Raw genomic sequence first — 12,842 nt, 5'->3', positions numbered from 1 at the left:
TCTGGAATAGGGCAACTCTAAAAGTTTGGGTAGATACTAGGACTAAACAACTAAACTAAAGAAGGGAGCTGATCACCCATGCCAATGCACACAGAACTAACTCTTATGAACCTGGGGCAAGTTCCATGCCTGTTCTCATCCTGCCCTGTGCACCCCACCATCTGGCTCCTTGTCTTTGTCCTCAGTCCCTGACATTCTTTGACTTGTATTTATACCTTCTTTTATCGTTATCCTGACCTGACTCTTCTCTACCTGTGCGTGGGATCTTTTTCCTGGGAGAGCAAGGATCACCTTTAGGCCCGGAGGAAAATGATCTATTCTTTCTATCCCTGCTTCTGCAGTTCTTATCTAGTCATGGACTTAGCCTTTCAAGTGGGTGATCTTGCACTGAGCCTGACCCCAGGGGCCATATCAGACCAGACCAACTGTCTTGAGCCCACCTTAATCCAGAGTCACATTCCCACAACTGGACTTCCTTGCAGCTGGGTAGGATAGGAGTGGGAAAGGATTCATTCCAGAACACTAATTATGTGTTAGGCACCATGCTAATTACTTTACATAGATAATCGTAATCTTTAGAGTGCTAGGAGGAGGTACTTTTATTATCCCAATTTTAAAGATCAAGAAACTGAAGTTTAGAGAGGTTGAGTAATTTCCCTAAAACGTATAAGTAAGTGATGAAGCCAGGATTGAATCCAGGCCATCTGGCTCCCACTGTGCCCCTTCTGAAAGTCAGGGTAGTAGGAGGCCATGGGGCAAGCAAGCTCAGGGAGTGCAGGCTTCCAGTCTTGGCCCATACATGTTTTCTTCCAGCCTGTGATGTGACACACCTCGGGAGAGCCATCCTGCAGTTCCTGTATTACTCATTTGGTCATGGATCACATGGCATGTTACACTATCTTTTCCTGTGTATGTAGAATTTTTAAAAAATACATTGTGAGGTCCTTGAGGACAAGGACCATATTACACATTAGCACTGCACACATGCCAGGCAAGTAGTTCAGTAAGTATTTAGCCCTTGAGGCTCAAAATTGTTTAAGGACAGTGATTCAGCCCAGAAAATCAAAACTGGATCTTAAAGATCTTCCGTACTTCAGAGTCTTGTTTTACAGTTAAGAAAACTGAGTCCTATGAATTAGAGTCAGAGCCATGGGGTCTTAATCCCTTCTTCAGGTGGAGCTTCCCAATTATTCTCTTCCTCCACAATCCTGGGACCCATGCTTGGATTCTGTGCTTATTATCCAATGCATATTAAGACCTTGGAAGCCAATGACCATGAAACAGTTAAAATCCAATGTCATTTCAGTTCAATCATAGACTTAGACTGTAGAATCCTTAGAAACCATACTGTTCAACTCTCTCAGATTATAGATGATGTAACAGGCGCAGAAATGGCTACGGGTCTCCCAATCCTCATCAGTTGGCCAGTGACTTGTCATTTAAATGGGACTCCCCCTTTCCAGAGGGCGTAAAGACAAACAGCCTGCTTTGGGAACTGTCCACTCTTCAGCAAAGCCATCAGCAGCTTGCCCCTGTGTTCACTCTCTCTGTTCCTCAAGCAGTGGAAGCCATAGCTGATACCTGTGCCTGAGTTGGAACCTGATACCACCACTCCTTCCATCCTCCTCCATCAGCCCTTCCTTTTCCAGTGCCAACTCTGGCCCAGAGATCATGTTAGGAACATTGCACATTTGCAAATTATGATTTGGCTACCCTGTTTCTTCTCCTTGGGTTAAAAGCCCAGAGCAGAGGAAAATAAGTGTCTCCATTTTATTTTGCTCCCCATAGAGCCCAAGGGCCAGAGGAAAGGGAAGTCGTATTGCTTCTTATGGGAAATGTTGGGATTGTGGTATTTTGTGAGTTGGGAGCATTAAAAAGGTTGTTTGTCTTCACTAGACCTTAAAGGTGACCTTCCCTGGGGGGGTGGGAGGTCAACCCTGCCTTCCCATTTACTCTCAGTATGAATGAAGAAGCAGCACATATAAAAAGATTTCTCTTAAGGCTGAAAAGGGATTGTTCCTGACAAGCCTGCTGAAGCAACAAATAGCATATGGGGGGTTGAACTCTACTACATGGGGAATCTGTCAGACTAACAAAGGGCCACCTCTCCAAGGACAGGAAGTTTGAAGATGAACTGCAGGAAAACATATTTAGTGAAGACAGAGGCACCACCCACTTCCCATTTCCCTCTGGCTGCCCTTCTACAGAAGAGCTGGACAGCTGGCTCATCCCTATCCACCCAGGCCTGCAAGCAAGAGGAATTATTTGAGAAAGCAGGAGACTCAAGTGTCTGGGTATGTACGTTTGTGAAGTGGTGGTAAAAAGCTTACTGGGAACCAATGGTATGCTGATAAATTGACTCTCTGGGGTTAAAATAAAACAAACAAAAAAAAAGCTTATTGTCACTGGATTGGAAACTTCTTTCCTGGGATTAGAATTTATTCTTCTTTTTCTCTACTCAAAATATTCCCTGTATTGTTATCATACCTATATATTCAATGACTTCTCCAACCTAGATCCTGAAGGTACACAGTATTACCTTTCCTCAGCTTTCTTTGGAATGAACCCTGTCTCCTCCACTCTGTATCAACCACCACAACTTGGACCTCATCCATAACTTCTCTATCTCTGAAACCACGATTTCAAGTAGCTAATTATGATCTCATCAATTTGTCCTTCCAACTTGTCTGCTCAATGCCTACTGTGACTCTACTTGTTCTCATTGGGACATCCATGTCTATAATTTTAATTACTGTCATAATCTCTCTTTCTCTGACTTTTCATCTCTGCTGTCTGGCAGTACTCCAACCCCTTCTTGCCTTCACCCAAGACACCTGGAGAAATGTTTGTCTCACCATCAGGTAGATTAGCTCCACTGTAATTCATGATCTCCAACCCCACATGGAACCAAAAAGTGTTTGAAATTTTTGCTAAATTTCTCTGGACAGCTCACATTCCTACTGTCAACAACAATGATTAGAAACATTTTCCACTCTCCTGAAGCCTTTGATGCTCTGATCACCATCCTCATTGTCAGCAGATGTCATCACTTTTGAGTTCTTTGTGTTACCAAATGTCTTTCCTCCTATTACAATTGAAGAGTTTTCCTTCCTTCTATCTAACAAAGCACAATTATACCATTCATGTTTTATATCCCATCCTCTCCTACTGTTTCATGAGCCTTATCTATAAATTATCCATTCTCTTGTTTGTGTATATAGTCTCCCTCTCTTACTGCAGCTGTCTCATAGATATTTAAACAAGCTTATCTCTCTAAAAGAAAAAAATCTTTGAACATTGAACATCCATCCCCCTCAATCTATGACCCTCTTTCCCTTATTGTCTACACAATCTAATTTCTCAAAATAGTTTTTACAATTCCTATTTCAATTTTCTCACCTCCTATTAACCACTCAAGCCATCCAATCTTGATGTCACTACTCTACTGAAATAGTTCTTGCAAAGGTCACCAATGATATGTGTTGTTTAATACAATGATCATTTTTCAATCTTAATTTTGGATCCTCAGCATTTGATATTGTTGACCATTCCCTCCTTCTTAAAAAAAAAAAAGAACATCCCTCTCTTCTGTGATACAACACTCTGCTTGTTTAATTCCTCTATTTTTGATTACTCTTGCTCAATCTCCTTTGCAGACTCATCCTTCTCTACCTAGCCAGTACTTTTTGGATTTCAAGGCATGGAGTTCTCTTTAAGTCTTTTTATGCTAAATTGTTCTTCTTAAACACTGCACTGTACTGCCGTATGAAAATGTTAGTGCTTACGTTAGCAAAATATTATAAACATCTTCCCAAATCTGCAAAATTATTTTACAGGATGTAAATTATAGATATTCCATAACATTTACTCAATCCCTTACTGTTGGTCATGTAGGTTATTTCCAATATTTTTCTTTATCGCTACTATTATGATGAACATCCTTATACAATCATTTTAGCATATGACTAGATGAATGAGGCTAATCTTAAATTACTACTGTCCAGGCAATAATAAATTACTATGGGGGAACTGAAGATATTTGGAGTGTACACTTAATCTTTTTTTTTGTTTTAACTTTTACTGTTTTTTCTTTTTTATCTTTTCTCCTTTTTTCTTTTTTTCATTTTACACATAATCTTTTGAGGCTGATAGCTTGGAGGACAGATACACAACAACACTGTCCAGGACAGAATCTCAGGCAGAAGAAACTACTGGTTTGATCTAGGGTGCTATATCTGATATTTCCCTATTCTTATGAGCTCTCAGCATGGGAGATACAGGCTAACAATGGGTTCTAGCCAAGACACTGCTCACTTTGGAAGTCACAGGCCATTTGCCTTATTCCCACACTATATTTTGGCAGAGTATTCAGTTCTGAAACTGATCTGCCAGAACCAGACTTGGATAGCTGCAGGACAGAACAGGTCAGCAGAGGTCAGTTCCAGAAAAGTGGCAAGTGTAGGCTGATTGAGGAGACAGGATAAGGGTACAGTCACAAGAGAAAGAGAAAATTGGGCCTCAGAAAGTTAACATAGAATTACCATATGACCTAGAAATCCTACTTCTAGATATATACCCAAAAGAATTGAAAGCAGGCACTTGAACAGATATTTGCATATTGATGTTCATAGAATAGAAATCCAGTGGTTTAGTGGTTTAAATGCTTATAGCATTTCTAATGCATCATTCAGAATTGCCAAAAGGTGAAAGCAACTCAAGCGTACATTAGTGGAAAAATGGACAAACAAAATGTGGTATATACGTTCAATGGAATGTGATTCAGCTGTAAGAAGGAATGAAGTTCTAATACATGATACAAAATGAACTTTGAAGACATCATATTGAGTAAAATAAGCTAGATACAAAAGGGCAGATACAGATATGAAATAATTAGAATATCAAATTCATCAGTGTTCTAGTTTGCTAATGCTGCCAGAATGCAAAACACCAGAGATGGATTGGCTTTTATAAAGGGGGTTTATTTGGTTACACAGTTACAGTCTTAAGGCCATAAAGTGTCCAAGGTAACACATCAGCAATCGAGTACCTTCACTGGAGGATGGCCAATGATGTCCAGAAAACCTCTGTTAGCTGGGAAGGCACGTGGCTGGCATCTGCTCCAAAGTTCTGGTTTCAAAATGGCTTTCTCCCAGGACGTTCCTCTCTAGGCTGCAGTTCCTCAAAAATGTCACTCTTAGTTGCACTTGGGATATTTGTCCTCTCTCAGCTTCTCTGGAGTAAGAGTCTGCTTTCAATGGCCATCTTCAAACTGTCTATCATCCACAGCTCCTGTGCTTTCTTCAAAGTGTCCCTCTTGGCTGTAGCTCCTCTTCAAAACATCACTCACAGCTGCACTGACTTCCTTCTGTTTGTGAGCTCATTTATATGGCTCCACTGATCAAGGCCCACCCTGAATGGGTGGGGCCATCCCTCCATGGAAATATCTCAGCAGAGTTATCACCTACAATTGGGTGGGGCACATTTCCATGCAAACAACCTCATCCAAACATTCCAACTTAATCCCCACTAATATGTCTGCCCCATAAGATTGCATCAAAGAATATGGCTTTTTCTGGGGGACATAATACATTCAAACCAGCACAATAAGAGACAGATAGGAGATTACAGATTACCAGGGGGTAGGAATGGGGGTTATGGGGAGTTATTGCTTAAAGGATGCAGAGATTCTCTTTGAGGCCACAGAAAAAGTTTTGGTAATGAATTGTGAAGGCAGCACAACATTGTGAATGTAATTGAAAAAGAGAAAGAATTGTCAGAGTAGGGAAGGGAGGAAAGGGACAACTCGATACAAACAACTCAAATCTCCCCAAATATTTATTATTTAAGTGCCCAAGAGCTCAGTCCTTGGACTTCTCTTTTCTATCTACACTCATTTCCTTAGTGATCTCATTCAGAGTCATGGTTTCAAAGAGATATTTGCTATCTTATATGCAAAAGCAAACTCCATACCCACCTTATCACCATGCACTCTCCCTATGCCCTTACTCTGCTTTAGTACTTTCCACCTGAAATATAATGTTTTGGTTTATTGCTATCTCCCTTCAATAGAGTGTAAGTTGCATGAGGACAGAGACTTTGTCTTTTTTTGTTTATTGCCATACATCTCCAGTTCCTATAGCAGTGTTTGACATGTAGTAATAGTCAAAAATAGGTTTGTTGAAAGAACAAATAAAGTTTCAAGAACTTTATAATTTAGGTTTTCACACAACTCCCTTCCACTGTGGAACAGTTATATCCTGAATTGCAGATGCACCAGGAAAACCACAGAAACATCCATAGGCAGAGAAAGAAACATAGCATGGCCATACATAGTCACGTGCAACGCTTACCCTCACTGACTCAACATAAACCCCTTAGGGGAAAAATGCATCTTCATTTGTGAATTCACAGTCCTGAACCATCCTGAATGCAATGGAACTGTGATGCAGGAAGAAGAAAAAGACCCGAGCCTGCGGGAATGACTTGTGGCCCAGCACCAGAGCTGACTTATCCACCAGGCACAGTAGGCACAGCACCAAGCACCCACCAATCTTTTAGGGGCCCATAAAATATTTTAATTTCAATTTATTCTAAAATCAGAATTTATATATATATGTGTGTATGTATATATATTCACACACACACACACACGCACACACATATATATATATAATAGGATGGTATTGACTATTTAAAACATTAACTTCTGTGTGAAACCAAAGGAATACATGTTTATTTGGTGTGAAATCTATACCTTCTGCAGCACGCTACGTAATTTAACTTGAATGGATATTTTATTCAAATGGAACCTTGAATGGGGACGAGATCTGGTTGGTTTGTATAGTGTAGAATGAAACCCCGATATATCACAGAGTAATGTGGGCAGAAATAAAAAATTTGCAAATCCCCCTTTAGGGCCTGGGGAAAAATGTGGAAACATTAAACTTCCCCACCTGGGGAATTCCTGATATTTTCACAAGCATTGGGGAATACCATAGTAGTTGGTCACGTCTTGGGGCTTGCCTTTATGAACCTTGTTACTGCAAAGGAGAGGCTAAGCCTACTTATAATGGTGCCTAAGAATCATCCCCAGAGTACCTCTTTTGTTGCTCAGATGTGGCCTGTCTCTAAGCCCACTTGGCTGATAAACTCACTGCCCTCCCCCACCACATGGGACATGACTCCCAGGGGTATAACTCTCCTTGGCAAAGTGGGACATGCCTCCCAGGGATGAGCCTGGATCTGGCATCGTGGGATTGAGAAAGCCTTCCTGACCAAGAGGGAAGAGAAGTTAAACAAAATAAAGTTTCAGTGGCTGAGAGATCTCAAATGGAGTTGAGAGGTCATTCTGGAGATTATTACTATGCATTATATAGGTATCCCTTTTTTAGTTTTTAGTGTACTAGAATAGCTAGAAGGAAATACCTGAAACTGTTGAAATGCAATCCAGTATCATTGATTCCTGAAGATGATGGTCTAACTATACAGCTTACACAGTGTGACTGTGTGATTGTGAAAACCCTGTGGCTTACCCTCCCTTTATCCAGTGTATGGAAAAATGAGTAGAAAAAAGGGGGACAAAAAGTAAATGAATAGTGGGGAGGGGAGGGAGTAATAGATGTTTTGGGTGTTCTTTTTTACTTTTATTTTTGCTTTTATTATTATTTTTTGGAGTAATGAATATGTTCAAAAATTTATTGCAGTGATGAATGCACAACTATGTGATGATACTGTGAACAATTGATTATACACTTTGGATGATTGGTATGTAAATATATCTCAATAAAATTGTGTTTATATATATATATATATATATATATATATATATATATGTATGTATGATAAATACAGCCTGAATTTTTTAATATTTTTTAATGGAGAAGGGGACCCAGGAGGGCAACAAGGATCCATGAAAGTCATAATGCCGCTTTTCCTGACACTGCTCACCTTTAAGGCTCTGATGGTGGAGGACTGAATGATGTTCATCATGTTTTCTCATTTATTTGTCACCCCAACCCAGCTTTTTATTTCATTTTTTAAAAGGAGGAAATGTAATCTCTGAAAAGTTAAATGATTTTGCCACAATCATAGAGATTATAAATGGCCATTCTAAGATTTGAGCCTAGGACATCAGAGACCAAGCTACAGATGACCTCACTGCCCTACAGCTGCCAAATGGTGTTTGCAAAGCCACAGGCAATTAGACACTGCCTCTCAGTTCTGTGCTTGCCTGCCAAAGACAGCCCCACACTGGATCCTGCCCTGTGAGTCACCCCAGCTTCACCCTGCTCTTCGTGAATACTGGATTCCCTTGTCTACCTCATCCCCAACGCCAAGACACTGCTCCACACTATGAATAGGCAGGTCTGACTGCCCTCCACTGCCCATCAATCCTTCCAGAGAACATTGACTTGGTCCTGAGGAAGAAAAGAGGAGTCTGGGAGGGACTCATTACTCCCACCACAGGCTGGGTGCCAAGTATTGGGTGTCAAGTCCTTCTCCCCGTGCCAATGTTAAGGTCTACAAAAGCTCGGAGGGCCTCTTCTGACTGCATCCTACTCCTCTGGGTAGGAGCTCAGCAGTAAGTTCTTTCCCAAGGCCCAAGCCAAAATTCTATAAGGGAGACTCCTCGTCAATCTGCCCTCCATCTGCAGCCTCTATTTGGTGAACCCTCAAGTATTCAATATCAAAAGAAAGTGTGGCATGAACTTGTGAATCAGATATTAGAGCTTGATTGAATTCTGGCTCTCCAGATAAGTAAGTTAACCTCCAAATGAAACTAAAACTTGGCTAAACAAAAAAAGAGAGAGAGAACAAAAGGCTCGTAAAGTGTTTAGCATGAATCTGGAGTGGAGTTATACCAATAAATGTTAGTGATGTAATATACCTCGTGTGTCTTCCATTCTAATTGGCCTGTTTTTCTGGTTATCATATCTCTAGGTTCCTTATTCATTAACTCAGTCATTCATTACACATTTATTGCACACACTATGTCAGACACTGCATAAGCATTGGAGACATGAAGTTGAACCTGAAAAATCTTTGTCCTTGAGGATTTTGTGCTTTGGTGGGGATTGCAGAGAACTGAACACTCAACTACAAGATGTGATCATTGTCCAGCTTTGGGTCTTAGTCAATGGTGCTGCCAACAGGGAACCAAAATTTGAGACAGTAGAGAAGCATTTAGCCTTCAAAAATTAGGTAATTTTGACAAAATTCAGCATCATTTCTTGATGAAAACACTTCAAAGGATACGAATTGAAGGCAACTTCCTCAACATGATATGAAAAACCCACAGCTAACATCATACTCAATGGAGAAAGACTGAAAGCTTTCCTTCTAAGATCAGGAACAAGACAAGGATGCCCACTGTTACTCCACATTTTACTGGAAGTTCTACCTAGAGCAGTTAGGCAAGAAAAAGAAATAAAAGGCATCCAAATTGGAAAGGAAGAAGTAAAACTTTCACTGTTTGCAGATGACATGATCCTGTATGTAGAAAATCCTGAAAATCTACAGCAAAGCTGTTAGAGCTAATGAACGAGTACAACAAAGTGGCAGGATACCAGATCAACATGCAAAAATCAGTAGTGTTTCTATACACTAGCAATGAGCAATCTGAGGAGGAAATCAAGAAAAAAATTCCATTTATAGTAGCAACCAAAATAATCAAATATTTAGGAATAAATTTAACCAAGGGCATAATGGACCTATACACAGAAAATTGCTAAAAGAAATCAAGAAAGACCTAAATAAATGAAAGGACAGACCATGTTCATGGATTGGAAGACTAAAAATATAGTTAAGGTGTCAATTCTACCCAAATTGATTTACAGATTCAGTGCAATACCAATTAAAATCCCAACAACTTACTTTGCAGAAATAGAAAAATCAATAATCAAATTTATTTGGAAGGGCAGAGTGCCCCCAAATAGCTAAAAATATGTTGAGAAAGAAAAATGAAGTGGGAGGTCTCACAGTACCTGACTTTTAAAGCATATTACAAGCTAGTGGTCAAAACAGCATGGCATGGGCATAAAGATAAGATGTACTAACCAGTGAAATCAAGTTGAGTGTTCACAAATAGACCCTTTCATCTACAGACAATTGATTTTTTTTATTTTTTAAATATTTTTTAATTGTAGAGTATAACATATATACGTAGAAGTGATAACTTTCCAAGTGCAATTTAACAAGTAGTTAGCAAATTTCAAAGAATATTATAGGTTATATTTCCACAGTTTTAGTTATTTCCTTATTATGAAATATAGGATATATACAAAAAGGTAATCTCTTCCAAAATTCATGTCCCACATCACCAGGGAGGCTCATTCATCTTGGGGGTCCTATCCCATGTCTAGGGGAGGATGTTGAATTTATTTGCAGAGTTAGGCTTAGAGAGAGAAAGTCCACATTTGAGCAACAAAAGAGGTTCTCTAGAGGTGACTCCTAAGCATAATTATAGGTGGACTTAGCCTCCCCTTTACAACCATAAGTTTCACCTGAACAAGCCTCAATGTCGAGGGCTTGACTTACAAAGTTCACATAACATATGTGATGTCCACAATAATCCATCCATATCTCACATTATCATCACTTAGCTGTACAATCCTCATCACTCCATTTTAAACAATGCTCATGACCCAAAACATCTCATAGCTCTTGTCAGCCCTTAATTATTTGTCCCTAGTATTTGTGTAATACTAGTATGGTATTCCTATTAATTATAGGCTCTAGTATGCAATATGTAGATTTTTCCCATATAGCCTTCTGTTGTCAATTGTCTGTACAAATGTCATACCTTATAAGGATATCATGCAAACACCTATCTATATTTGTGGTGCTGATCTGTGGAAAACATGGCTTTACACAACACCTTTCAGGAGAACTAAGATGGCGGCTAGGTAGACAGGGCAAAAAAAACATCCATGAAAAACACTAGATAAAAACCAGAAAGTGATCCAGAATACCGGGTACAGCAATGCGCCAGCTGGATGAGGTCTGCTAGTTCCACGGGGGCCATATACTTGGTGAAACCGGGAGTCTGCATTCTGAAACGAGTGAGTAAGCTGGCTGGAAGACCCGCAGCTGCACGGCGGTCTGGGGAAGCCAGGGGTTGGCATTTGGAGACCATCTGGCTCTTTAAAAAAAAGGGGGTGGGACCAGAGTGGCTGCAGTTGCATTAGTGGGAACCACACAGTAAAACACAGCAAGAGGGGGCTGGGCCAGTCTCTCCGTGTCTGGCCTGGAAGATAGGCCACTGCAGATACCCTCGGGGCCAGGGGAACGGAGGGGGGAGCCGGAAGCAGAAAGAAACCCCACGGTAGCAGCTGGCTCCCCGGAGGGCTGTATAAACTCCTGCTGGGGCCGTGCCCACAGCCCAGAGCCCTGCCAGTTGTCCCGGAGCTGGGAAGGAGGAACTGTGCGAGGAGGTGGGTGTGGAGATGCCCCGTTAGGCCATCTTTGCATCAGGCTGAGAGCGCCGCTGCACAGCCTGGCGGCCCGGGGCTTCCCTTGAGGGACGGCGTGCACTGGTGATGTAGCACAGCATTCCCTAGTCAGAGGTACTGGAGGATTGCAGCTGGGTGGGGGGACCTGCTCGGAGAACCCAGGGATGCTATGCCAAGTCAGGTGGTTTGTGGGACACTGAGAGAGAGGGTCTGGGGCTGAAATGAGATGAAGGCTTAGACTTTTGTGGTGGCCTTGAATCTCTGGGAACCTGGGGGATTTGAATATTAAAGCTGCCCTTCCTCCCTGGCCACCTGGACACATGCCCCACATTCAGGGCAGATGACTCCAGCAACACACCCAAACTGAGTTCTCCAACTGAACCCCACAAGAATCATTTCCCCACACACCATGGGGACAAGGTGAAGAACTGGCTTGAGGGGTATAGGTGACTCACAGACGCCATCTGCTGGTTAGTTAGAGAAAGTGTATGCCACCGAACTGTGTTTCTGAAACATTAGACTGGTATCTTTTTTTTACAACTTGAAAGAACCCTATCAAGCAAAGCAAATGCCAAGAGGCCAAAAACAACAGAAAATCTTGATGCATATGATAAAACCAGACGATATGGAGAATCCAACTCCAAACACACAAATCAAGATATCAGAAGAGACACAGTACCTGGCACAATTAATCAAAGAACTACAATCGAGGAACGAAAACATGGCAAAGGATTTAAAGGACATCAAGAAGACCATGGCCCAGGATATAAGTGACATAAAGAAGACCCTAGAAGAACATAAAGAAGACATTGCAAGACTAAATAAAAAAATAGAAGATCTTATGGAAATAAAAGAACCTGTTGGCCAAATTAAAAAGACTCTGGATATTCACAATACAAGATTAGAGGAAGTTGAACAACGTCTCAGTGTCCTAGAAGTCCACAGAACAGAAAATGAAAGAACAAAAAGAATGGAGAGAAAAAATCGAAAAAATCGAAATGGATCTCAGGGTACAATAGATAAAATAAAACGTCCAAACTTAAGACTCATTGGTGTCCCGAAGGGGAAGAGAAGGGTAAAGGTCTAGAAAGAGTATTCAAAGAAATTGTTGGGGAAAACTTCCCCAACCTTCTACACAATAAATCACAAAGCATAAATGCCCAGTGAACTCCAATATAATAAATCCAAATAAACCCACTCCGAGACATATTCATCAGACTCTCAAATACTGAAGAGAGGAGCAAGTTCTGAAAGCAGCAAGAGAAAACCTTCACCACATACAAAGGAAACAACATAAGACTAAGTTGTGACTATTCAGCGCCACCACGGAGGTGACAAGGCAGTGGCAAGACGTATTTAAAATTCGAGAGGAAAAATTTCCAACCAAGATAC

This window comes from Choloepus didactylus, chromosome 2 (assembly GCF_015220235.1).
Source record: "Choloepus didactylus isolate mChoDid1 chromosome 2, mChoDid1.pri, whole genome shotgun sequence".
Taxonomy (NCBI): domain Eukaryota; kingdom Metazoa; phylum Chordata; class Mammalia; order Pilosa; family Megalonychidae; genus Choloepus; species Choloepus didactylus.
Note: the sequence above shows the minus strand (reverse complement) of the source record.